At 45.2% G+C, this 26826-nt stretch overlaps 1 protein-coding gene across 1 annotated transcript in view; it reads right to left on the bottom strand.

Annotated features, from left to right (window-relative positions):
• KCNJ16 (potassium inwardly rectifying channel subfamily J member 16) overlaps positions 1-26826 on the bottom strand; it is a 403319-nt gene that overhangs the window by 342356 nt on the left and 34137 nt on the right. The window contains exon 2 of the mRNA XM_081580874.1: positions 26704-26762. The gene's annotated coding sequence lies outside the window, so the exon portion shown is untranslated. The remainder of the gene's footprint in view (positions 1-26703; positions 26763-26826) is intronic.

Genomic DNA, 26826 nt, shown 5'->3' with positions numbered 1-26826 from the left:
AGCTAGGAAATAATAAATAAATCAGAAAGTGATAAGTGTCAGTCGCTCAGTCATGTCCAACTCTTTGCAACCCCATGGACTGTAGCCCACCAGGCTCCTCTGTCCATGGAATTCTCTAGGCAAGAATACTGGAGTGGTTTGCCATTTCCTTCGCCAGGAGATCTTCCCAACCCAGAGATGAAACCGTGGTCTCCTGCAATGCAGGTGGATTCTTCGTCATCTGAGCCACCAGGGAAGCCCCCATCAAAGAGGAAATTTCCAACATGCAGTGAAAATTCAGCAAGTCAACTGTAGGAAAGAGAAAGGCTAATATAACTTGTTTTAATGAATCCAGGGGAGAAAAGATGTTTCTGTATGCTATACGACTATAATTCTATTCATTTTCTTTCTTCTTTCAACATTTTGTATTTCAAATTTGTTACCTAGGGTGAGAAAAAAAAATGTGTCTTAATTAAAAGGAAGGGGAGGAGGGAGGGAGAGAGAGACGTGGGTGGGTGGGGAGAAGGGACGGGAGACGGAGGGAAAAGACCTTGTAAAATGAAACAAGACAGGCGATTTCTTCATAGCTCTAAAACCGCTAACTGAAAATGGATAAGAGTCCTATCAACCAGCTGTTTTGTTTCCATGACACTAAACACTACTGGTTTTACTTCTTCAGAGAATATCTTGAACTGATTAGTTATTGTGGCATCGTGGAGACGCGCCATCATGTGAACCAGGAAAACAGCACACAGGCAAGCGGGGAGCCCCGCGCTGGGGGGAGACATCACTGCCGCCAGGAGACCGGGACCCAGGACTCATGGGGCGCCTCGTCCGGAGACACTGGCAGCCTTCAAAACCTTCTCAGAGGATCCCTCTGTTCTGGTCAGTGGACGATATCTGAGACTCAGGAGTGTGGACCCCTGGGTTCTATTACCCATCCTTTCAACAAACAGACCTGCAAACTGAGACATGTACTTTAACGCTCCAACACTCCTTGTCTTCTGCAACAACTGAGACAATGATTTCTGTCCTGTTTATTCGCAGCATAAGAAAGCCTAGGGTAGTAATGTGTATTTTCTAAATCAGTGAAAGTGGTATTATTGATACCACCAATTACAATGTCCCTTCAAGAGAAGGTTGAGTGTGGGGGTTCGAAGGTTGGAGGAAGGCACAGTTAGGGACTTTGGGATGGACGTGTGCACACGGATCTCTTTAAAGTGGAAAGCCAACAAGGCGCTGCTGTCCAGCACAGGGACCTCTGCTCAGGGTCATGTGGCAGCCTGGATGGGAGGGGAGCTTGAGGGACAATGGACACATGTGTATATGGCTGAGTCCCTTCACTGTCCACCGGAAACTATCACAACATTGTTAATCGGCTGTACTCCAATATAAAATAATTTTTTAAACAAAAAAGAGAGAGAAAGAGAAGACAGAGTAGTCTAGTGTAAAAACAAGAATCAGAAGAGCTTGACTTTCGGTGAGAACACCGCCTAGTTAGTGTCAGGGCTTAAACCAGCTTAAATCCAAGGGCAACAGTCCCCTAAGGGTCTCTGAACTGAATATTCTGACTACAGGACGCAGGCTCTCTGCCAATTCAAGTGTTAATTTCATGCCCAATGCCCACCCTTGAAGTCACCAACTACTCTCCACAACAGATTCAGTTTGAAGAGTTAACAGCACACAAGAATGAGTGAAATAGAATAGTTACCAAATTATGACATGAATGAGTGAAATAGAATAGTTACCAAATTATGACATAACCACGTGCAATCACTTGAATTCTTTAAAGTGCTAGTTTAAATCTTCATGAGGGACAATGTGGAAAGTGAAAGTTGCTCAGTCGTCTCCAACTGTTTGGTACCCCATGGACTATACGGCCCTTGGCATTCTCCAGGCCAGAATACTGGAGTGGGTAGCCTATCCCTTCTCCAGCAAATCTTCCCAACCCAGGAAATGAACCAGGGTCTCCGGCATTGCAAACAGATTCTTTACCAACTGAGCTGCCAGGGACAATGCGAGTGCCTTAATAATTATCTGTTAAAATTCCTCTCACACAGAGATGCAGTGGGTCAAGGACAGTAGCTTCTGGGTGTGCATTACATGTTAAGTGTAGACTACTGTAGGCAAACGTGAACAAAGCCGTCATTCGGCACGACTAATTACTTTCTGGGGCATATGCCCTGTACTTACCCTTGTTTGAATTTCTTACACATAGTAACGTCTTCAAAATAGTAGATACTGACTTTACCTGTATCTAATGAGATTTAAAAATCTCTCTCAAAAAAAAATCTCTCTGAGTGGAGTAAACCAGACACAGAAAGACAAATTCATATGGTATCACTGATGGTGCTAATGGTAAAGAACTGCCAATGCAGGAGACATAAGAGATGCGGGTTTGATCCCTGGGTCAGGAAGATCCCATGGAGGAGGGCATGGCAACCCACTCCAGTATTTTTGCCCAGAGAATCCCATGGACAGAGGAGCCTGGTGGGCTACAATCCATGGGGTTGCAAAGAGTCAGACAAGACTTAAGCAACTTAGCACGCATGCACACATTGCTTATATGTGGAATCTAAAACCAAACAAACAAACAAAAATGGTAGAAATGAACTTATTTATAAAACAGAGAGTTACAGATGTGGAAAACAAACTTACGGTTACCAAATGGGAAAGGGGGGGAGGATTAGGAGACTGGGATTGATACATACACACCTACTACATGTAAAACAGGTAACTAATAAGGACCTGCTGTAGCGCACAGGGAGCTCTACACTATCGGCACTCTGTCATGACCTATATGGGAAAAGAACCCAAAAGAGAGGGGATCAACTGACTCACTGTGCTGTACACTTGAGACTAACACATCACTACAAATCAACTATACACCAATAAAAACTACAAAAAAAAAAAAAACTCTCAATAAATCAGAAGGGCTAATGCCTTATGGAAGAAAGCAAAGAACTAAAGAGCCTCTTGATGAAAGTGGAAGAGAAGAGTGAAACAATTGGCTTAAAACTCAATATTCAGAAAACAAAGATTATGGTATCCGGTCCCATCACTTCATGGCAAATAGATGGGGAAATAATGGAAACAGTGACAGACTTGACTTTTTTGGGCTCCAAAACCACTGCAGAGTACATCATGAGAAACGCTGGGCTGGAAGAAACACAGGCTGGAATCAAGATTGCCGGGAGAAATATCAATAACCTCAGATATGCGGATGACACCACCCTTGTGGCAGAAAGTGAAGAAGAACTAAAGAGCCTCTTGATGAAGGTGAAGGAGGAGAGTGAAAAAGTTGGCTTAAGGCTCAACGTTCAGAAAACTAAGATCATGGCATCTGGTCCCATCACTCCATGGGAAATAGATGGGGAAACAGTGGAAACAGTGTCAGACTTTACTTTTTTGGGCTCCAGAATCACTGCTGATGGTGACTGCAGCCATGAAATTAAAAGACGCTTACTCCTTGGAAGGAAGGTTATGGCCAACCTAGATAGCATGTTTAAAAGCAGAGACATTACTTTGCCAACAAAAGTCTGTCTAGTCAAGACTATGGTTTTTCCAGTGGTCATGTATGGATGTGAGAGTTGGACGATGAAGAAAGCTGAGTGCCGAAGAATTGATGCTTTTGAACTGTGGTGTTGGAGAAGACTCTTGAGAGTTTCTTGGACTGCAAGGAGATCCAATCAATCCATCCTAAAAGAGATCAATCCTGGGTGTTCATTGGAAGGTCTGATGTTGAAGCTGAAGCTCCAATACTTTGGCTACCTCATGCGAAGGGTTGACTCATTGGAAAAGACCCTAATGCTGGGTAGGATTGGGGGCGGGAGGAGAAGGGGATGACAGAGGATAAGATGGTTGGATGGCATCACCGACTCGATGAACATGGGTTTGGGTAGACTCCGGGAGTTGGTGATGGACAGAGAGGCCTGGCGTGCTGCAATTCATGGGGTCGCAGAGAGTCGGACACGACTGAGCGACTGAACTGAACTGAAAACCACTGCAGATGGTGACTGCAGCCATGAAATTAAAACACGCTTACTCCTTGGAAGAAAAGCAATGACCAACCTAGAAAGCATATTCAAAAGCAGAGACATTACTTTACCAACAAAGGTCTGTCTAGTCAAAGCTATGATTTTTCCAGTGGTCATGTATGGATGTGAGAGTTGGACTATAAAGAAAGCTGAGAGCCAAAGAATTGATGCTTTTGAACTGTGGCGTTGGAGAAGACTCTTGAGAGTCCCTTGGACTGCAAGGAGATCCAACCAGTCCATCCTAAAGGAGATCAGTCCTGAATATTCATTGGAAGGACTGATGCTGAAGCTGAAGCTCCAATCCTTTGGCCACCTCATGCGAAGAGATGACTCACTGGAAAAGACCATGATGCTGGGAAAGATTGAAGGCAGGAGGGGAAGGGAATGACAGAGGATGAGATGGTTGGATGGCATCACGGACTCAATGGACATGAGTTTGAGTGGACTTCGGGAATTGGTGAAGGACAAGGAAGCCTGGCATGCTGCAGTCCATGGGGTCGCAAAGAGTCGGACACGACTGAGGGCCTGAACTGAATGTAGCTAGTCTCTACTATACATGAGGTTGTCAAAAAGTCTTTCATCTGAGGACTACGGTAATGAAGTTTCCATGGCAGCTGAGAAGGATACGCTCCCCCCACCTACCCTCTCCCAGCCATCCCAGACTCCAGGGTCACAACCCTTCTTCACAGCACCCCATCCCGTCCCCCAAAGGCGCTTGCACTTTAAGCCCCTCCACCGTCTCACAGAAAGCGACGGCCACGACTTCCCAGACGCAGGAGCAAGCAGCAGCCCCGCTCTCCACAGGATCCTATAAAATGCTGATGGGGCAGGAAACAGCTATAAAACGTCCCCCGAAATCCTCAAGGGATGTCCTGTAACATTTTCCATGGAAATGCCATAAAATACTCCATGCAATTAGCTTTGCTTAAAGAAACATTTGTCAACGTGCTTCACCTTCATATAGGTGACATTGTTTTTTTCTCAAAATACGTGTCATTTACAAAAGTAGTCTGTTGTTTAACAAAATACGTAGACGTTATGATCACTGTGGGATTCTGACAGACAGAAAGCTAATCAGAGCAAAATTACACTCCACTAGAGCTGAAGTCAAATTTATCAGTGAGGAGCAGAGTTGGGTACAGAGGAGAGAATGTGGGGTGGGGGGGGATTATGAAGAGATTTTTGTTTGGGTAAATCAAACTCCTACCCTTTCAGGGGTCCATTTTCCAGCCTCAGAAAATATGAAATTTCCTTCGAAAGACTCACTGTAAACCTTGTGACCCCGGAGAATTCACATGAATTGAAATGAACTCCCAGGGTCCCTATTTGACGCCAAGAAACCAGGCTGCAAATCAACCGCTATTTTCCAAAGCAGGGAGGAATGTTACCACCAAGTCACCATGTGCTGACGATGGAAAACAGGTGTGTGGGTGAGGCTTCCTAACTGCAGCAACGCCACGCTCAGTCCCCAGGGGGCTCATCTACACCCCTCCAGACGGCAGTCACTCCCGACTGGTGTGCAGGGATTTTCCACAGGGATCCCAGGCCTTTCACGGGGCTGCTCAAGTGCAGGATTATCCCATCACACTTTCCCTCCCTGGAACCAAGACAGCTCCACCTCCCTGCCCCTTCTTCCAGATATCTCTGCCTCCTGCGGACTCTCAGGACCTTGCCCGCTTCTGCCCAACAGTCACCTGTGGTGGAAAACTACCTTGTCTGGGTTTACTGGGTTGTGTTGTCAGGTTTCTGCTCAGACGCCTCCCTTTCACTGGTTTCTCAAAATTCTTCTTGCTGTTCTTTGGTTGGACTCCACCATAGGAGATGACTCATTCAGGTTTTTTAATATATATACTTTATTTATTGCTGTGCTGGATCTTCACTGCTGCGCGGGTTTTGTCTAGCTGCGGGGAGTGGGCGCTTCTGTCCACTTGGCGGTGTGTGGGCTTCTCTTGTTGCAGAGCACAGGCTCTAGCAGTTGTGTCCACGGGCTTAGTTGCCCCACAGCACGTGGGATCTTCCCATACCATGGACCGAAGCCGTGTCCCCTCATTGGCAGGTGGATTAGGTCCATTCACCCAGTTTTGAAAGGCATTTTTTAAAAAGCTTTGGAGAGACTACAGCAACGGGGATGGTGGGGAGAGTGAGGCTGTGGGCAGGAGGCTGAGTTGTGGGGAGTCACTGTGGAAACAGATCCAGAAAAGGCTGAAAGTACAGACAAGGAGCCGAGATCAGCTGTAAGGAGACATGAGCACAAGTCAGGCATCGAAAGCTAGTTTGCCGGGACTTCCCTGGTGGCCCAGTGGTGCAGATTTCCCCTGCAGGGGATGCAGGTTCCATCCTGGTTGGGGAGCAAAGAACCCACATCCTTTGTGTCCAAAACCCAAAACATAAAACAGAAGCAATATTGCAACAAATTCAATAAAGGCTTTAAAAAATGGTCCACATCAATAAATAAAGTTAAAAAAAAAACAAAAAAAAACCCCCACCTCCTTTACCAAGCAAATGCAGATTTGAGAATGTGACCATCTAGGAGATACCCATCAGAAACAAGCAAAGGCAGTGTCAAGGACACAGCAAAAAAGAAGGCAAACTGCATTATTAAAAGAATGAGCCCCAACGTCATGATGAGTATACACGATGTTTTCCAGACCGATTTATACAAACAGTGAGTTAATTGCATCCAACATGAAAAGCCAGGGGCCTCAATGTGTCACTCCACCCATTCAGAGTATCATTTTATGACATGATCTAAATCAGGGATCAGGAATGATAAATATATATTTATTTATCAAGGACTAAGATGTGGAAGAGGACAAACTGAACATCCAAACTGCTCCCTGAGCGCTCAGCGCTCTAAATCCATCAGGACGGTGCTCCCAGAATGCTCAGCGGCCCAAGACGCGTCAGGACGGTGCTCCCAGAGGAGCACCGGGACGACGCTGGGCTCCCCAGCCAGCATCCGTGGTCCAGGTCTTCCTCGTGAGGCTGGCTCAGCCCACCAAGTCAGTCATCTTATGCGTAAGGCCAGAACTGCGGTTTATTAATTCACGCTGAGAAACGAGAATTACCTACTTGTGAATGAACAGTGTGAGTTATCCCTGTTGGATGTTCAACGGAGTGAGCCAAGACTGGCGTGTGCAGGTTATGACTAAGGATAGTTAACCAGCAGTCTGAGTGTTCCATGCACTTGGCCTAAGAAAACAACACAGCATCCTGACAACCCGGATGCGCCTGCCAGTGAGTCAAGAGTGTTTAGGGCTTCCCAGGTGGCGCCAGTGGTAAAGAACCCGCCAGCCAAGGCAGGAGACGCAAGAGATGTGGGTTCAGTCCCTGGGTCAGGAAGATCCCTTGGAGGAGGGCCTGGCAACCCACTCCCAGCATTCTTGCCTAGAAAATTCCATGAGCAGAGGGGCCTGGCAGGCACGACAGAGCACGCAAGAATGTTTAAGTCCACCTAATAAAGTTGTGGGCCCCACCCCCCACCCCCCGTTTCCTGGACCGGACAGCTTCTGAAAAAACCTGCCAACATCTCCCTCTGTGAATTCTGTTTGCATTGTTCACGTGTCTGTCTGACGTATGTTTTCCTAATACATTTCATCAGGCTGCGTGCAGTCCCATCTCTACACATCTCTGTTGGGATCTATGCAATGACAGACTGATTTAAAAGTTTGACAAGGGGCTTCCCTGGTGGTTCAGTGGTAAAGAGTCTGCCTGCCAATGCAGCAGACACAGGTTCCATCTCTGACCTGGAAGATCCCACGTGCCTCGGAGCAACTAAGCCCGCGTGTCACAACTACTGGGCCGGCGCTCTCGAGCCCGGGAGACCCAAGGACGGAAGCCAGTGAGCCTAGAGCCTGTGCTCGCAACAAGAGAAGGCGCTGCGGTGAGGAGCCCTCCCACCGCGACCAGAGAAAAGCCCCTTCAGCAAGAAGACCCAGCACAGCCAAGAATAAATAAATACACACCGAAATACAATTATTTTTTTAAATAAAAGTTTGACTCCTAGAGATCAATCTCACGACTCTATTTTCCAGGGCTTAGAGGGAGAGGCTGGCAGAGGTGCATCACCGTTGTTCTCCAGCACCAGAACACAAGTGCCTTGCTTTTCTTCTCATTTAAAACTTTCATGGGATTTTCTCTAAGTGCCTATTACCACACTTTCTCATTTATATGTTCCTATCAACAGACCCTGAATCATTTCAGTCCTCCCAGGACGCTGGATTTGGAAAACTCTTTTTATCAAGGTCGCTAACGAATTCCCACTAACAAAGGAACTTTATCTGGGTTACAGTCAGTATTCACAGGGGCAAAACTGTGAGCTTCCCTGGAGAAACCCTGGCAAATGATAATCAGAAGTATCACGGAAACAAATGAGAAAAGAAGATAAGTTGTGCAAAGCACTTTCGTATTTTAGAAAGCCCAAGTTAAAAGCGCAAGACAGATTGAAGGCAAGCTCAAAATTATACAATGGAAAAATACTGTGCCGAAGATTAAAGGCCCGCCTGTGAGAGAGATAATGCCAAATTTGATGAGAAAATACATAACATTTCCTTTCCTTTGAAACCTTAGTTGATATTTTCCACTTTGACTGGAAAGAAAGAAGCTCTGAGATGTCACTCAGCACTTGGAGAGGGGGGCCTCCTTTCCAGATGCAAAAGCACAGAGGAAGTGCCTCAGTGTTTTCCTACGAAGGACAAGCCCCTGGAAAGTTCATAGGCTGCAAAAAGGCTGTTTCAGGCCTTTTGTTGTTTGCCTGCAAACATTTTTCTCTCTATGGGGAACTGGGGAACTCGTAAAGGGGGCTGGAGGCAGAGAGAGGAGTGGATAAAGAAAACGGACTCGCCCATTCCCTTTATTACTTTTTTTTGTTTGTTTTATTGGAGGTACAGTTGCTTTACAATGTTAATTTCTTCTGTTCAGCAAAATGAATCAGCTGTATGTTTACATCTATCCCCTCTTTTTTGGGTTTCCTCCCAGTTAGGTCAACTGTAAAGCACCGGACAGAGCTGACCAACGCTGCACAGGACACAGCCCTGTACACTGTACAGCAAAGTCCGAGCTACACACGAGGTTCTCGCTCATTATCTATTTTCTTCGTTGCTGCTCAGCTGCTCAGTCATGTCCAACGCTTTGCCATCCCATGGGCTGCAGCACACCAGGCTCCTCTGTCCTTCACTGTCTCCCACAGTTTGCTCAAACTCATGTCCATCGAGTCAGTGATGCCATCCAGCAATCTCATCCTCTGTCATCCCCTTCTCCTCCTGCCCTCAATCTTTCCCAGCATCAGGGTCTTTTCCAACGAGCTGGCTCTTCACATCAGGTGGCCAAAGTAGTGGAACTTTAGCATCAGTCCTTCCAATAAATATTCAGGACGGATTTCCTTTAGGATGGACTGGTTGGATCTCCTTGAAGTCCAAGGGACTCTCAGGAGTCTTCTCCAACACCACAGTTCAAAAGCATCAATTCTTCAGCGCTCAGCCTTCTTCATGGTCCAGCTCTCACATCTATACATGACTACTGGAAAAACCGTAGCTTTGACTATAGGGACCTTTGTTGGCAGTGATGTGATTAAATTGCTTTTTAATATTCTGTCTAGGTTTGTCATAGCTTTTCCTCCAAGGAGTAGAGTAAGTAGGTCCTGCAAATTATACAGTAGGTGCTGTGCACGACTGTGTTCCCTGCCTGAGACCTAAAAGCACAACTGCATCCCTGCCCCGAGCTGACCAACCCCGGTCTAATGGGGCAAAACACACAGTGTCGGGCGGGAAAGGGGCCATTAACAAGCTGAGCAGGGCCAGCTGCAGCTCTAGCCCTCACATGCTTGTGACACTCATTAGATATTCAAGAGCATGCACCCATTAGTTTAGTCCTTGCTCTGAGCAGGCACGAGGCTTCCAGCCGTGTCACGTGCTGACTTGCAAGAGAACCCAAGACCATGATTTGCATTAATTGAAAAGTTGTGTCCGGACCTCAGCCCTCACTCCCAAACGTCCAGGTCAGAACTCATGAATTCCAGGAAAGCACGGCAAGAGAAACAAAGAGTGAAACTGGATTTCTACCTAAGTTTACAAATCAGTCTACTGATCTGATCTTCCAGCTGAAATCCTTCATTAGAAATGGCAATAAAACCTGGTTAATCAACCGGATTCCTTTGAGTAATCATTTCATGTTGACAAGAGCTAAGAGCTTGTGAATACTCTCACTTCCTGGCTCTGAGTGGAGATTTCCTCTTTGTTTCTGCAGGGGAGAGATTCCTCACCCTTCTGTTTTCCTGCTTCACCACCCTCACCTCCCCGGATACTCATAATTTGAGGTGAGCTGTTCCTTTTTCTCATTTTTCTTACTTTTTACATCTATAATGCATGTTAATGGAACTACATTGTTGTTCATCATTCAGTCGCTCAGTTGCGTCCAACTCTGAGATCCCATGGACTGTAGCACGCCAGGCTTCCCTGTCCTTCACCATCTCCCAGAGTTGCTCAAACTCATGTCCATTGAGTCAATGATGCCATCCAACCATCTCATCCTCTGTCACCCCCTTCTCCTCCCGCCTTCAATCTTTCCCAGCATCAGGGTGTTTTCCAATGAGTCAGCTCTTCCCATCAGGTGACCAAAGTATTGGAGCTTCAGCTTCGGCATCAGTCCCTCCTTCCCTTCCTTCCCTGAATATTCAGGATTATAATAATGGAACTAGAACAGCTGCTTGTTTATGAAGGATTCCAGGGAATGACAGGCTGTATTTAAGCAGATTTCCCTTTGAAGAATTTAGAGCACATGGATGTTATAGGGCAAGTGTTTCAGACTGGACCCATGAGATCGCACAAGTGTAACTAGGACGCCTAGTTAAAATCCTAGCCCCACACTCAGGGAAAGTCAGATACTGCCCAAGCACTTGATGACATGAAGGAATTATCATTTTAATTTAGGCATAAAGCAGTCCTGTGATCTACCTTTTAGAAATATCAGCTCGGCCAAAAGGTTTGCATTCATGCTCTGCCGCTTCAGTCTTTGCGACTCTATAGACTACAGACCCCCGGGTTCTTCTGTCTACAGGCTAGAGCGCTGGGGTGGGCAGTCATGCTCTTTTACAAGGCATCTTCCCAACCCAGGGACTGAACCTGAGTTTCCTGTGTATCCTGCACTGCAGGCAGATTCGTTACTGCTGAGCCACAGGGGAAGTCCAAAATGTTTGTTTCATAACATTTTGCAGAAAACGCAAATGAGATTTTTGGCCAACCCAATATGGTATCAGTGAATTGCTCCAGAATTACCCAATTTTAGAGGGAACTGGAGACATATAAATGAACCAGATTGGCTATGAATTGATCATTTTTGAAATTAGGTGATGGGTTCAGGACAACAAATTTTAGTACGGTCTCCACTCTTTATATGAGTGACATTTTCCACAAAGAATGGAAAAAATGTGTCTTTCTGTATTCTGTATTTATTGTGGAAATCCACTCTTAATATTCATTGGAAGGACTGATGCTGAAGCTGAAGCTCCAATACTTTGGCCACGTAATGCGAAGAGCTGACTCACTGGAAAAGACCCTGATGCCAGGGAAGACTGAAGGCAAAAGGAGAAGGGGATGACAGAGGATGAGATGGTTGGATGGCATCACTGACTCAATGGACTTAAGTTTGAGCAAACTCTGGGAGACAGAGGAGGAGAGAGGAGCCTGGAGTGCTGCAGTCCATGGGGTTGCAGAGAGTCGGACATGACTTAGCGACTGAACAACAGCAACAATCATTTCTTAGCTGTGGAACACTGGGCCAATTGCTCTCTGAGCCTATTAATGCCTGTGTAGTTGTAAGAAATCACGGAGCCAGTGCAAAGAAGGTGACCAGTCACAAGAGATAGGATGAGGAGGGCTCCCTGACAATGGCCCCAGGACTCTGTCCATCCCAGGGCATTCTTCAGCAGAACCTGCTACCAGCCCACGGCTGACCGGATTCCCTTCTTTTGTCTACATGTCAGCCAGAGTCTAGACTGAGCTCAGACTTCTGCTTACTTTATGAAACTAGATCAGGCTTTAAGAATCCAGCCTGCTGTGGAGAGCTGGAATCTTAACCTCCTATGTGACCTTCTTCCAACTGCCACCCCTTTCAAAAGAACACAAATATATATTTGTATTTTCCATAAACAAGAGCACGTGCCAAACAGGTTTGTGCAGATTCCAGAAGAATGTTCCTTTGATTCAGATGCTGAAAATATATCACTGAATGACTGTACTTAAGAAACAGCATCAATGACAGCTCTTGTACCAAACCAGTCTGCAGCTACTGCCTGCCTACAAAGAGCTAATGAAACACAGTTACGGAGGGAATCAATGAATGTCTCAATAGTAGTGACCTTATGAACATGTTTTAATTACTATGCCTTTTTTTTATCCAACAGGGAGCTGAATCACTCTGCATACCACTGGTATAAACAAAAAACAACGATGATCTAACAGCATTCTCATAAAGGGCCTTCTGCTATGCTGAATTTCCTTAGGAGAGGTAAGGTACTGTAAATAAATACCCTGCTCTTCCAAGCAAGTTGACAGACAGGATTGATTGCAAGCGGAAGACTTTCTTAAGTTAGAGAGAAAAGGTATTTTCCGGTCTTTGCTGTTTTGTTCAGTCACGAAATCGCATCTGACGCTGTATAACCACAAGGACTGCAGCATGTCAGGTTTTCCCGTCCTTCACTATCTCCCAGAGTTTGCTCCAATTCATATCCATTGAGTTGGTGATGGCAGCCAACCATCTCATTCTCTGTCATCCCTTCTCCTCCTGCCTTCAGTCTTTCCCATCATCAGGGTCTTTTCCAATGAGTCAGTTCTTCGCATCAGGTGGCCAAAGTATTGGAGTTTCAGTTTCAGCATCATTCCTTCCAGTGAATATTCAGGGTAAACTTTCTTTGGGACTTGCTGGTTATAGACCCTTAAACATCACTATCTCCTCCACTGCATATAATTCTTGTGGACCTTAACTGCAGCCACCAGATAATAACTTCTGGGGAGAAAACACATGTCTCTCAAGAATTCTTAGCATCACAAAGAGGCATCTTTGTTAAAATAGTCTTTTACAAATTAGGAATGCTTTGTTCTGTGCAAGAAGTATTAGATTCATGAATTGCAGTGCAGGCATCAATAGTTAAAAACACAGAAAATGTCCATCAACAAGGGAGAGAGAAACGGAGTTATACTCACATCATAGAGCACAAATCCTCCAAAAAATGACCTGCGGGATTTTCTTGAGGTATCACTAAGAAGAGGAATACTGCAAAAGAATGTGTCACTGAGCCCCACCCTGAAATCAGTTCAGTTCAGTTCTGTCAGTCACTCAGTCATGTCCAATTCTTTGCAACCCCATGGACTGCAGCACGCCAGGCCTCAATGTCCATCATCAATTCCCAGAGTTTGCTCAAACTCATGTCCATCAAGTCAGTGATGCCATCCAACCATCTCATTCTCTGTTGTCCCCTTCTCCTCCTGCATTTAATCTTTCCCAGCATCAGCGTCTTTTCCAATGAGTCAGTTCTTTGCATCAGATGGCCAAAAGTATTGGAGTTTCAGCTTCAGCATTAGTCCTTCCAATAAATGTTCAGGACTGATTTCCTTTAGGATTGACTGGATTGATCTCCTTGTAGCCCAAGGGACTCTCAAGAGTCTTCTCCAACACCACAGTTCAAAAGCATCAATTCTTTGGCACTCAGCTTTCTTTAGAGTCCAACTCTCCCATCCATACATGACCACTGGAAAAACCATAGCTTTGACTAGATGGACCTTTGTTGGCAAAGTAATGCCTCTGCTTTTTAATATGCTGTCTAGGTTTGTCATAGCTTTGATTCCAAGGAGCAAGCATCTTTTAATTTCATGGCTGCAGTCAACCATCTGTAGTGATTTTGGAGCCCCCCAAAATAAAGTCTGCCACTGTTTCCATCTATTTGCCATGAAGTGATGGGACTGGATGCCATGATCTTTGTTTTCTGAATGCTGAGTTTTAAGCCAACTTTTTCACTCTCCTCTTTCACTTTCGTCAAGAGGCTCTTTAGTTCCTCTTCACTTTCTGCCATAAGGGTGGTTCCATCTGCATATCTGAGGTTACTGATATTTCTCCCGGCAATCTTGATTCCAGCTTGTGCTTCATCCAGCCCAGCGTTTCTCATGATGTACTCTGCATATAAGTTAAATAAGCAGGGTGACAATATACAGCCTTGATGTACTCCTTTTCCTATTTGAAACCAGTCTGTTGTTCCATGACCAGTTCTAACTGTTGCTTCTTGACCTACATACAGGTTTCCCAGGAGGCAGAACAGGTGGTCTGGTATTCCCATCTCTTGGAGAATTTTTCACAGTTTGTGGTGATCCACACAGTCAAACACTTTGGTGTAATCAATAAAACAAAAGTAGTTGTTTCTCTGGAACCCTCTTGCTTTTTTGATGATCCAACGGATGCTGGGAATTTGATCTCTGGCTCCTCTGCCTTTTCTAAATCCAGCATGTACATCTGGAAGTTCACGGTTCACGTATTGCTGAAGCCTGGCTTGGAGAAATTTGAGCATTACTTTACTAGCATGTGACATGAGTACAATTGCGCAGCAGTTTGAGCATTCTTAGGCATTGCCTTTCTTTGGGATTGGAATGAAAATTGATCTTTTCCAGTCCTGTGGCAACTGCTGAGTTTTCCAAATTTGCTGGCATATTGAGAGCACAGTTTTAACAGCATCATCTTTTAGGACCTGAAATAGTTCAACTGAAATTCCATCACCTCTGCTAGCTTTGTTCGTAGTGATGCTTCCTAAGGTCCACTTGACTTCACATTCCAGGATGTCTGGCTCTAGGTGAGGGATCACACCACTGTGGTCATCTGGGTCATGAAGATCTTTTTTGTACAGTTCTTCTGTGTATTCTTGCCACCTCTTCTTAATATCTTCTGCTTCTGTTAGGTCCACACCATTTCTGTCCTTTATTGAGTCCATCTTTGCATGAAATGTTCCCTTGGTATCTCTAATTTTCTTGAAGAGATCTCTAGTCTTTTCCATTCTATTGTTTCCTCTATTTCTTTGCACTGATCACTGAGGAAGGCTTTATTATCTCTCCTTACTATTCTTTGGAACTCTGCATTCAGATGCCTATATCTTTCCTTTTCTCCTTTGCCTTTAGCTTCTTTTCTTTTCTCAGCTATTTGTAAGGCCTCCTCAGACAACCATTTTGCCTTTTTGCATTTCTTTTTCTTGGGGATGGTCTTGATCACTGCCTCCTGTACAATGTTATGAACCTCTGTCCATAGTTCTTCAGGCTTTCTGTCTATCAGATCTAATCCCTTGAATCTATTTGTCAGTTCCACTGTATAATTGTAAGGGATTTGATTTTGATCATACCTGAATGGTCTAGTGGTTTTCCCTACTTTTTTCATTTAAGTCTGAGTTTTGCAATAAGGAGTTCATGATCTGAGCCACAAGTCAGCTCCCAGTCTTGTTTTTGCTGATTGTATAGAGCTTCGCCACCTTTGGCTGCAAAGAATATAATCAATCTGATTTCAGTGTCGACCATCTGGTGATATGGAGATGGTGGAGTAGAAGGACGTGCACTCACCTTCTCCTACGATAACTCCAAAATTACAACTCACTGCTGAACAACCATCGACAGGAAAATGTTGCATAAAGATACCCCGTGTCCAAGGGCAAAGGGAATCTTCAACAAGACAGCAGGAGGGTCGAAATCGCATTTAGAATCAAACCCCACACCCACCAGAGATGCTCAGACAAAACCTTGTGTGCACCAGGACCCAGAGACCCCACAGAGACTGAGCCAGACGTGCCTTTGAGTGTTTGAGTGTCTCCTGCGCAGGTACGGGTCAGCAGTGGCCTGTTGCAGGGGCAAGGGCTCTGGCTGCAGCAGACCTGGGTATGCTGCAACAGCCCTCTTGGAGGAGGTCACCATTAACCCCACATAGAGCCACCAGACTTACACAGGACTGGGTAACAGACTCTTGGAGGGCACAGACAAGACCTTATGTGCATCAGGACTCAGGAGAAAATAGCAGTGACCCCACAAGACATTGACCCAGACTTGCCTGTGAGTGTCTGGGAGTCTCTGGCGGAGGCATGGGTCGGTGGAGGCCTGCTGCAGGGTCAGGGGCACTGAGTGTAGCAGTGCATACAGGGGACCTTTTGAAGGAGGCCGTCATTATCTTCATTACCTCCACCATAGTTTGATCTCAGGTCAAACAACAGAGAGGGACCATAACCCCACCCATCAACAGAAAACTGGATTAAAGATTTACTGAGCAGGGCTCTGCCCATCAGAACAAGACCCAGTTTCCTCCTCAATCAGTCTCTCTCATCAGGGAACTTTGATAAGCCTCTTAGCCTTATCAGTCAGAGGACAGACACTGAAAACCACAATCACAGAAAACCAACCAAACAAATCACATGGACCACAGCCTTGTCTAACTCAATGAAACTATGAGCCATGCCATGTAGGGCCACCCAAGATGGACAGGTCATGGTGGAGAGTTCTGACAAAATGTGGTCCACTGGAGAAGGGAATGGCAAACTACTTCAGTATTCTTGCCTTGAGAACCCCATGAACAGTATCAAAAGGCAAAAAGATAGGACATTGAAAGATGAACTCCCCAAGCCAGTAGGTGCCCAATATGCTACTGAAGATCAGTGGAGAAATAATTCCAGAAAGAATGAAGCTGCTGCTGCTGCTAAGTCACTTCAGTCATGTCCGACTCTGTGCGACCCCAAAGACAGCAGCCCACCAGGCTTCCCCGTCCCTGGGATTCTCCAGGCAAGAATACTGGAGTGGGTTGTCATTTCCTTTTCCAATGCATGAAAGGGAAAAGTGAAAGTGAAGTTGCTCAGTCATGTCCGACTCATAGCGACCCCATGGACTGTAGCCTACCAGGCTCCTCCGTCCACAGGATTTTCCAGGCAAGAGTACTGGAGTGGGGTGCCATTGCCTTCTCCTGAAAGAATGAAGAGACAGAGCCAAAGCAAAAATAACATCCATTTGTGGATGTGACTGGTGATGGATGTAAAGTCCAATGCTGTAAAGAGCAATATGCATAGGAACCTGGAATGTTAGGTCCATAAATCAAGGTAAATTGGAAGTGGTCAAACAGGAGATGGCAAGGGTGAACACTGACATTTTAGGAATCAGTAAACTAAAATGGACTGGAATGGGTGAATATAACTCAGATGACCATTATATCTACTACTGTGGGCAAGAATCCCTCAGAAGAAATGGAGTAGCCATCATAGTCAACAAAAGAGTCCAAAATGTAGTTCTTAGATGCACTCTCAAAAATGACAGAATGATCTCTGTTTGTTTCCAAGGCAAACCCATTTACTATCACAGTAATCCAAGTCTATGCCCCGACCAGTAATGCTGAGGAAGCTGAAGCTGAACAGTTCTATGAAGACCAACAAGACCTTCGAGAACTAACACCCAAAAAGATGTCCTTTTCATTACAGGGGACTGGAATGCAAAAGTAGGAAGTCAAGAGACACCTGAAGTAACAGGCAAATTTGGCCTTGGAGTACAGAATGAAGCAGGGCAAAGGCTAACAGAGTTTTGCAAAGAGCATGCACTGGTCACAGCAAACACCCTCTTCCAATAACACAAGAGAAGACTCTGAGATCACCAAAGTGCAAAAAGTATATTGAAGAGCACACACTAGGGAGTTATCACACCTTCATGGTTGGATGTGTAGACAGAGTTGGAATGAGAGGCACCAGGGTTAGGAGGGGTGGGGATGTGTCCATGATAAAAACACAAGCTGCCGTGTTGGGTGTAATCTCACATAAGGAATACTGTGTGTGCATGTATGTGTCTATGTGTGTCTTCATGTTTGCACACACAAGGGCATGCATAAAGAGATTCATGAAACAATAACACCTACAGGTTCACTGTGCTTGTTGTAGGTAGCAAGGTCCCACAGGACTCTGACTTTCCTTATTAAGTTTTTGTGTATTGTTAGATTTCTTCACATGAAGCATATCATAGAGCGCTGGCATAATGAAGAAAAGATAAAATCAAACTGACCATTGAAACACAAAAGCTTTCCATGCAGGCTCAGTTCAACAGACATTTATTGAGCCTTTTGATCATTTTCTGTTGCTGTCCACGTTGCTCGCGCTGAGGTCCCTTCCTCCACGTTCAAGGCCAGCGATGCAGTGTCTTCTCAGACCCACTGAATGTCACGTCTCTTTCTCTGAGTCTCTTCTGCCTCTCTCTCCTACTCTGAAGGATTCTTACGATTGCCTTGGGCCCAACCAGATAAACTAACATAGCCTTCCTATTTTAAGATCAACTGATTAGCAATCTTAACTCAATCTGCAATCTTAACTCCCCTTTGTCATGTGACTTAACCTAGTCATAGTTCAGGGATGGGGAAGGAGACATCTTTGCAGGACGGTGACCTTATTTCACCCACCACAAGCATCTTCTCTCCGTGTGCTAGCCTGTACTGGGCATGGAAATCATGAAGGAACTAACAGAACAGGCACTTCCAAGAAAAATTACATCGTCAACCAACATTTATAAAGGGTTTCCTGTGTTCCGGGTATTGTTCCAAGCACCATATGTATGCATTCATTCAACAAACATCAAGCATGGACATCCATTTGCTGACAAAGGTCTGTCTAGTCAAAGCTATGGTTTTTCCAGTAGTCATGTATGGATGTGAGAGTTGGACCACAAAGAAAGCTGAGCGCTGAAGAATTGATGGTTTCGAACTGTGGTGTTGGAGAAGACTTTTGAGAGTCCTTTGGACTGCAAGGAGATCAAAGCAATCAATCCTAAAGGAAATCAACCCTGAATATTCACTGGAAGGACGGATGCTAAAGCTGAAGCTTCAATACTTTGGCCACCTGGTGTGAAGAGCAGACTCACTGGAAAACACCCTGATGCTGGGAAAGATTGAGGGCAGGAGGAGAAGGGAATGACAGAGGACGAGATGGTTGGACATGACTGAGCAACTGAACAACAATAAGATCTTCAATTGGCACTGGGGACTCCACAGTCTAAAGTGAATGCAAATCCCTGCCCTGATGGAGGAGACGGCAAAGAGAAGAAAATGAATGCCTCTGTCAAAAGAATCCTATGACATGGGTACATAATAATTTACAGAAAAGGAAACTGAGGCAGAGAAAGGTAAATCATGTCCTTAATATTCTGGCAAGTGATAAAGCTGAACTTCAAATGTAGGTATTCTTTTTCTAGAGCCCAAACCCTCACCATTATACTATGACGCCTCTTTTGGTTTTGTCACCTCAAGACAGTCCCAACTAGAGTGAATCCAATCGGACAATGTAACTAGGATGCTCTGAGGCACACTGACACACCTGAACAAACTGCTAGATGGACGAACTGCAAGAGGTATTTCGAAGGCAAAACTTGGTCTGTCCAAACCCACGCTGGCTACTTCACTCACCAAGGCAGGCCAGCCTCATCAGCGTGACCTTCCTTCTGTCTCCGCCCTTACTTTCATCCTATCGTTATTATCATAAGGGGTAAACCCTTAGAGTGGGAAGGAAGCTGAGATCATTCTAAATCTCCTTTAGACTGAGAATGAGCCACAGCCTGTGGCTGGTATCTCTGTTCCTTATCTGTAAAGCCACCTATCACATTTCTAATTCTTTCTCTCCCTAACCTTTCTGCCACTCTAATCCCTTAACCCAAAAATCACAGTTGGCACAACAGCTCTGGGTCTAGAAATTTCAATCCAATTCCTATGGAATGTAGCCTTTGCAATATCAAGATTGCAAGGGGAATTAACTTTAGCAAAAATAAGGATCGCACCAAATTTCCTGAGAAACTCATAAATGTCATGTAATCCAAAGTAATTGGATGTCTATCAAAGGCGTTTGTATTGCAATTCTCTTGAGAGATCATTATAATTTATTGCTTTGCTAATTACTGATTGGCTAATTCTGTACCCCTGCTGAGTCAACAAACCCTGAATTGCTGCCACACTTTCCAGATTCTCCCAAACCCTGCTGGCTCACAGGAAACTCTTTTCACACCTTGGTAGTGTCTTCCATTGACTTATGAATCACAGACTGAATCATGAAATCTCTACCTTTACTCCCTGTTTCAGGAGACCTCAAGCTTTCCCTTCAACAACACCCCCTTCTTTGGTGGCACCCGTGTTGTGAAAGAAGGCTTCCCAGGTGATGCTAGGGATAAAGAATCTGCCTGCCAGTTCAAGAGACATAAGAGACATAGGTTCGATCCCTGGGTGGGGAAGATCCCCTGGAGGAGGGCATGGCAACTCACTCAAGTATTCTTGCCTGGAGAATTCCACAGACAGAAGAGCCTAGTGGGCTACAGTCCATGGGGTCGCAGAGCTGGACACAACTAAAGCGACTTAGCAAGCACACACATACCCACATGTTGAGAAAAAGTAGGTGTTGGTATAAAGACGTGGTTCTTCTTGTGTGTCTTACTAAAGTCACAGAGAATCATCCATACGATAGTAAAAGGTAATACCTGCCTATCGGGCACTCTACTGTCAGAAAGAGGAGTAGAAGCTGCGGGCCCAAGACCAGGACACATACTGCATTTTGGCAACACGCCTGGATGTCCTCGACGGCCCCCTTCAGCTGTTTCCCCAAGGTTACTTGCAAACCAAGACTCCTGTGTCAGCCCTGGATGGTTTGGATACGTTGCTACCGCTCTCATTTGCTTTCAACCTTCCTAGTGCGTAAAGGACGAGAACGACCATGTTCCAGATTTCCACCAAACAGTCTCCACATGACTCAAGCAATTAGAAACGTCCCTCTTGTTTCAAAGTGTGGTTTTATGTGATTATCTGGGTGGCACCGGAAGAAGTTACATTTTTTTATCCCTTGTAGCTATTGTACCAGTCACACTATATTTCTTTATCAAACAATTTGAACCAAATGTTAGGAAACTGCATGGAATATTTGGGGCATCAGCTCCCGGGATCACGACTGAGCCTTCAAACGAAAAGCGAAAACTGTCTTATTCCCTCTCCTCCTCGTTTCCCACTCTGTCAAATCATCCACTTGTTTATATCAAAGGCTATCGGGAATATTTTTCAGTCTTCAAACACAGACCCTTCTCAAAAAGAAGCGATGCTGGCTTCCTGGATACCAGATCTGACATCTGCAAATAGGTGTTGGTTTTCCACACTATATTTTAAAGAAATTATTATATCATTACCCATGATTTATTCCACTCAAAGGGACCTCCCAGGCATTGTTAAGTGAAGCTTGCCTGAGCCAACTTTTAAAAGTCATAACGCCCTTCTAGTATTGACTCAGGGACATTTTATCTGTTCTTTCTCTGAAGAAAGATCACACTGCTTTCCTTTCAAGCTTAAAAGCTCAACACAAATCACTAAGCACGTTAAGGCTAACACGCTCAGGAAAGGCCATCCTTTCCATGGCCAGACTCAGCAAAGGTGCGTCTGTGCCTGCCATGGCAAACAAAGGACCCAGAATGGAAACATCTGCCGCTGTTCATAGTTTAAAATGGATGATTCCAAAGACTTCATCGCCTACAGGGACTGGAGAGGCTATTTTTAGATAATTATCACTTAGGTACGATTGAATGTCTTGATTCCCCCGGTAAAGTGCCTAATACATAGAGCACCAATGATTTACCATGCTCTTGAGACAGTTATAGGGCCGCGCACACGCACGCTAAGTCGCTTCAGTCGTGTCCGACTCTTTGCCACCCCAGGGACTGTAGCCAGCCAGGCTCCTCTGTCCATAGCATTCTCCAGGCAAGAATACTGGAGTGGCTTGCCATGCCCTCCTCCAGGGGATCTTCCCCACCCAGGGATCGAAACCGCCTCTCTTGCATTGACAGGCAGATTCTTCACCACTAGCGCCACCTGGGAAGCCCATTTACAGCACTGCAATCATTCAAAAAAAGTTAAAGCATGTTTTTTCAAAGATGCTTAAAAGGAGACAGTATGTAACTGCTTAGTGGGGAAGAAAAGAAAGTGGGATAGGAGATTACTAGGTATTGATGTCTTGCTTACAAACAAGAACTTTTTTTTTTCGGTTTTACAATACACAGATCTGCTGCTCTGGGCATAATTTATGATACTTTAGACAAGTTAATAGCCTGCTTTTGCTGGCGGCTTTGCTTTGACTCACCTCTCAATTGACTCATCGATTTCTGGGCTCCAGCGCAGGCAACAACAAGCCAAGAAAATACCAAGGCTGGTAGCACCAGATAAATTAGTGGCTGACTATCGCTGCCATCAGGACTCTGAGCAAAACTGCAAAGTACAGGAGGTTTGACTGTTTCACTCTGTTTCTTCAACCAGTTCTCAGCAGAAGGAAGCCCGTACTTGGGGCAGGACCATTCTTGTACGGTCCTGTCCCCTGCACTTGTAGGACGTGTAGCATCCACAGCTCAAGGCAACAAGTGAAAGAAGCGTGGCCCTCCCGACTGGGGCTGACATACATGCACCGATACTGTGTACAAAGGAGGTAACGAATGACAGCCGACAACACCGCAACGCTGCCCAGTGCTCTGTGATGACCTTAACGGGAAGGAAGCCCAAACAAGAGGGGATATATGTATATACATGTATGCATGCTAAGTCTCTTTAGTCATGTCTGAATCTTTGTGACCCCTACGGACTATGGCCCGCCAGGCTCCTCTGTCCTTGGGATTCTTCAGGCAAGAATACTGGAGAGGGTTGCCATGCCCTCCTCCAGGGGATCTTCCTGACCCAGGGATTGAACCCATGTCTCTTATGTCTCCTGCACTGCAGGGAGATTCTTTACCACTGAGCCACAGGGGAAGCCTTATATAGCTGGTTCATTTTGTTGTTCAGCAGAAACTAACACAATATTGTAAAGCAATGATACTCGAATAAAAATTAATTAAAATAAATGAAGTGCTCCACACCCTGCACATGTGTGCATAAACATACATGCCACACACACGCACACGTATGTGCTCAGTCACGTCACACAGCTCCAGTGTGCTCTTTAACACTTTCTGCTGCCGCGCAGCTCCATAGATCTCACTCAACGAACTCCATTCTCCCAAACTTTCCCTCCGTTATCCATGTCCCTCCTCTCACACACAAATATCTAAACCCTGGTAAAAACCTCAGGTAAATAGTTCCACGTGACCTATGTTGAATTAAGGATTGATGTGTGTTCTGCTCCTTACTATTTGTAAAGAGAAAAGTGATTTAGTGTTCCAACTAAAATAATTAACAGTAAACGCTCAAGGACTAATAAGTATCTTTTCAGGCATAATCGCACATGAAAGAGGGCTTCCCAGGTGGCGCTAGTGGTGAAGAATCCGCCTGCCAATGCAAGAGAGGCGGTTTCGATCCCTGGATGGGGAAGATCTCCTGGAGGAGGGCATGGCAACCCACTCCAGTATTCTTGCCTGGAGAATTCCATGGACAGAGGAGCCTGGTGGGCTTAGCGCACATGCATGCACGTACATGAAAGGAAAATGTCTGCACCCATAACCTCTCCTGACCCCCAACCCCAAAACAAGAGACAGAGTCATGACTCAGGCCTCCATTTATCAGAGATCGATGGCTCCCCACACTGGAAAACTGGAGAAACTCTTTCAGATTATGAAAAATAAATAACCATACAGGCTTCTTCCTCCTGTGTCACTGAGAAAACAAGAGCCGGATTTGTTCTCATTCTCAAACAGAAAGATAAATAAAAGCCAAAACTAGGGGAGAAGAAATAAATGGCCCTGAATCTTCAGGTTACACCTAAAATTCCTGGGTCTGTCTCACCTTCCTTGTGACAAGCTGACCACAAACCCAGGACACGTCTTTCCTGCAAATGTCCTGAGGTTCAGCTTTATTTGGCCGCCAAATAAAAGTGTCGTTTTATTCAAGTTTTATTAAATGCAGTCCCTCCTCCCATAAAAATTATAATAAAATTCAAAGTCCAAGGATATGGCAAGTAATATCGCCCTGGGGAACGAGTACATAAAATCTGGAAGGATAAAAAGGCTTGGCTCTCATTTACACGAAGCAATGGTCTGCACTCTCTCCTTGTGAAACTGCAAGGCTATCTTCAGAATTACTTCACAAATACTCAGATGAAACATCAGAGCTCTTAAGGTGACTTAAATGTCTTTTCCTTTTTTTTCCCTTGGAGGATCTCAGTCCTATTGTGAAATGGAATGATTGAGTTGCAAGTTAAGAAACCCAGCGTGATTTCTGAGTTCTTTTCCGTCTGTCCCTTTGAATGGGCACTTTGATGATTCTAAGAATCAGCGAGAGCAGAGAGGTTATGGTGAATGAAACCACAACTGAGGGAGACCCACCGATCCTGTTTCTCTCAGAGGTGTCATTCCAGCAGCGGCGAAATTCATCACCGTCGTGGGTGAGCACCCACAGAAAGACTAAAGCCCTACTGTGCAGGAACACAGGTGGATTATGTCGTTATTCCTAGAAAACTCGCACCCAAAGAAGTATCACTGCCCCTGACAGAGCAGTCCAACATAAAAACCTATCCACACGATGTAACTGAAGCTCTATAATTCAATCCTTTGAGAAAAAAAGCCCATCTTAAAGCTTCCCCGATAGCTCAGTTGATAAAGAATCTGCCTGCAATGCAGGAGACCCCGGTTGAATTCCTGGGTTGGGAAGATCCGCTGGAGAAGGGAAAGGCTACCTACTTCAGTATCCTGGCCTAGAGAATTCCATGGATGTCCCTGGGGTGGCAAAAAGTCAGACACAACTGAGCAACTTTCCCTTTCACGATGATTCACTCCTTTGAGAAAAAAATAAAAAATAAATCCATCTTAAAGCTTAGTGCTATTCCTGAAGACATTCTTATAAAAATGCTTTATTTAATCATATGTACGTGTTCAGTCCTCCAGCTCTCTGCGACCTTATGCACCACAGCCCGCCAGGCTCCTGTGTCCATGGGATTCTCCGGGCAAGAATGCTGCAATGGGTAGCCATGCCCTCCTCCAGGGGAGCTTATCAACCCAGGGACTGAACCTGAGTCTCCTGCATTGCAGATTCTCTACCGCTGAGCCACCGAGAAAGCCTCATTTAATCATGTGTGTGTGTGTGTGTGTGTGTGTGTGTGTGTTAGTTGCTCAGTCGTGTCTGACTCTTTGCGACCCTGTGGACTGCAGGCCGCCAGGCTCCTCTGTCCATGGGATTCTCCAGGTAGGAACACTAGAGCGGGTGGCCATTTAATCATAGATCCCTTCAAACTCGGTGATTTGGGTTTACAATTAGGAGACTTCTATAAATCATCATTTGTAAATGGAAATAACAGGTCAGCAGCTAATTAAAATGTTCACTTATGGGGTGTCAGCATAGACAGTGAGTAACATGTAGCAAATTAGAATCATTTCCTCATTATTGTTCTATGTAGGTACACATGTGTGTGGAAAATTTTTGATTTTTTTTAAATCATATTGTAAAAAGCCACAAAGACACAGAATCAACTTGGTTTATTCCCTAAGCCATTGAGTCTTATGCATTAAAATGTTTTAAAATATATCTTATATTAATTTAGAAACACCAAAACAGTAAAATAATTATATAACAAGCGCCCATGTACTCACCACCCAGCTTTAAGAAATAAAGCAATACCACACAGACAAAACTCCAAGAAACCTCTTTCCAAATGTATCTGCTGTTGGTCCCCAAACATTAACCACTACTCTCAAAGTGATATTTACCATTCTGATGCATTTCCTTGTACTTTTGGTGCCCATGTTATATATGTGTCTCCCCACTATATGTAAGTGGCATGTTTTTACCTTCTTGTGGCATATTATGTTATCTTTGTCTTTTGATGCCCTGTGCGATACTTACGAGTTACAGCCTGCTTCTGTCTTACCACAGTATAATACGTAATAGTGAAAGGGAAAGAACTGTGGTTCATCTGTTGTATTTGCTCATTATCAGTGCCTTATTTCCAGCTTCTCCGCACTCCATCCTTGCATGATTATCCGTTTTCTCACTGGCCTGCCTGCCTCGAATCTCTTCTAGACTAAAACAATTTCCGTTAAACCACCAGGAGCGCAATAAAATGTGAAGACACTAAAAGTGTGCAAACGTATTCTGTGAATCCCTGTCCTCTCCCACATCACGTCGGTACTCCCTTGTCCACCTTCCGAGACGGCAGGCTCAGGCCCAGATCCTGCAGCCTCACTAGGCGGTTCTCACTCACACTGATGGTCTCCTGGTCCATCTGCAGCACCTTCTACCAGAAGGCTCTGGCAACGCATGCAGGCTCGGCCCACAGTGTGTGAGGCCAGAAATGCTGGGACCTATTGCTCTGGAAGCAGGAGGGACCAGAGCTGATGGAGAAACACCCTCCACGGAGGGGAGGATGCTGAGATGTGTTCTGTGGGTGCTAAGCCAGAGAGCCCACATGGAATCTTCAGCAGGATGGAGCCCAGCGGTCCACGGCATGGCCCCCACTTATTAACAGCCTTTCCTGGCTTTGCCTCCCTCCTTCTCATCTCACCAGCCTCCACCTGTGTCTGCTGGGTTCAGCTCCAACATGAGCTACTGGTACTTGAAGCCTTGCCTCAACGTCTGCGTTTTAGACAAGTGGATAGAGACCCTCAGGAGAGACACTGGAATTGGATCACTCACCAGTCAGATGGCAAGAGGCATCCTATGACTGATGATGAGTCGGGCAGTAGCAACGCTGGGCAGCCGCCAGGATTACTGAGATGCTCACCTGTGGTGGATCCGGTCCAGGAAGAAGAGGAAGCACTGACTTTCGCGTTTTTTCTCGTCCTGGAAAGATATAAGAGCGATGACAATTAAAAAGATTATAGAGTTGAACAGCTTTTGTCAAATA

This window comes from Giraffa tippelskirchi, chromosome 3, assembly GCF_054371585.1.
Source record: "Giraffa tippelskirchi isolate mGirTip1 chromosome 3, T2T-mGirTip1v1.2.pri, whole genome shotgun sequence".
In the NCBI taxonomy this organism is placed as follows: Eukaryota; Metazoa; Chordata; class Mammalia; order Artiodactyla; family Giraffidae; genus Giraffa; species Giraffa tippelskirchi.
This window is presented reverse-complemented; position numbering and strand designations above follow the sequence as displayed.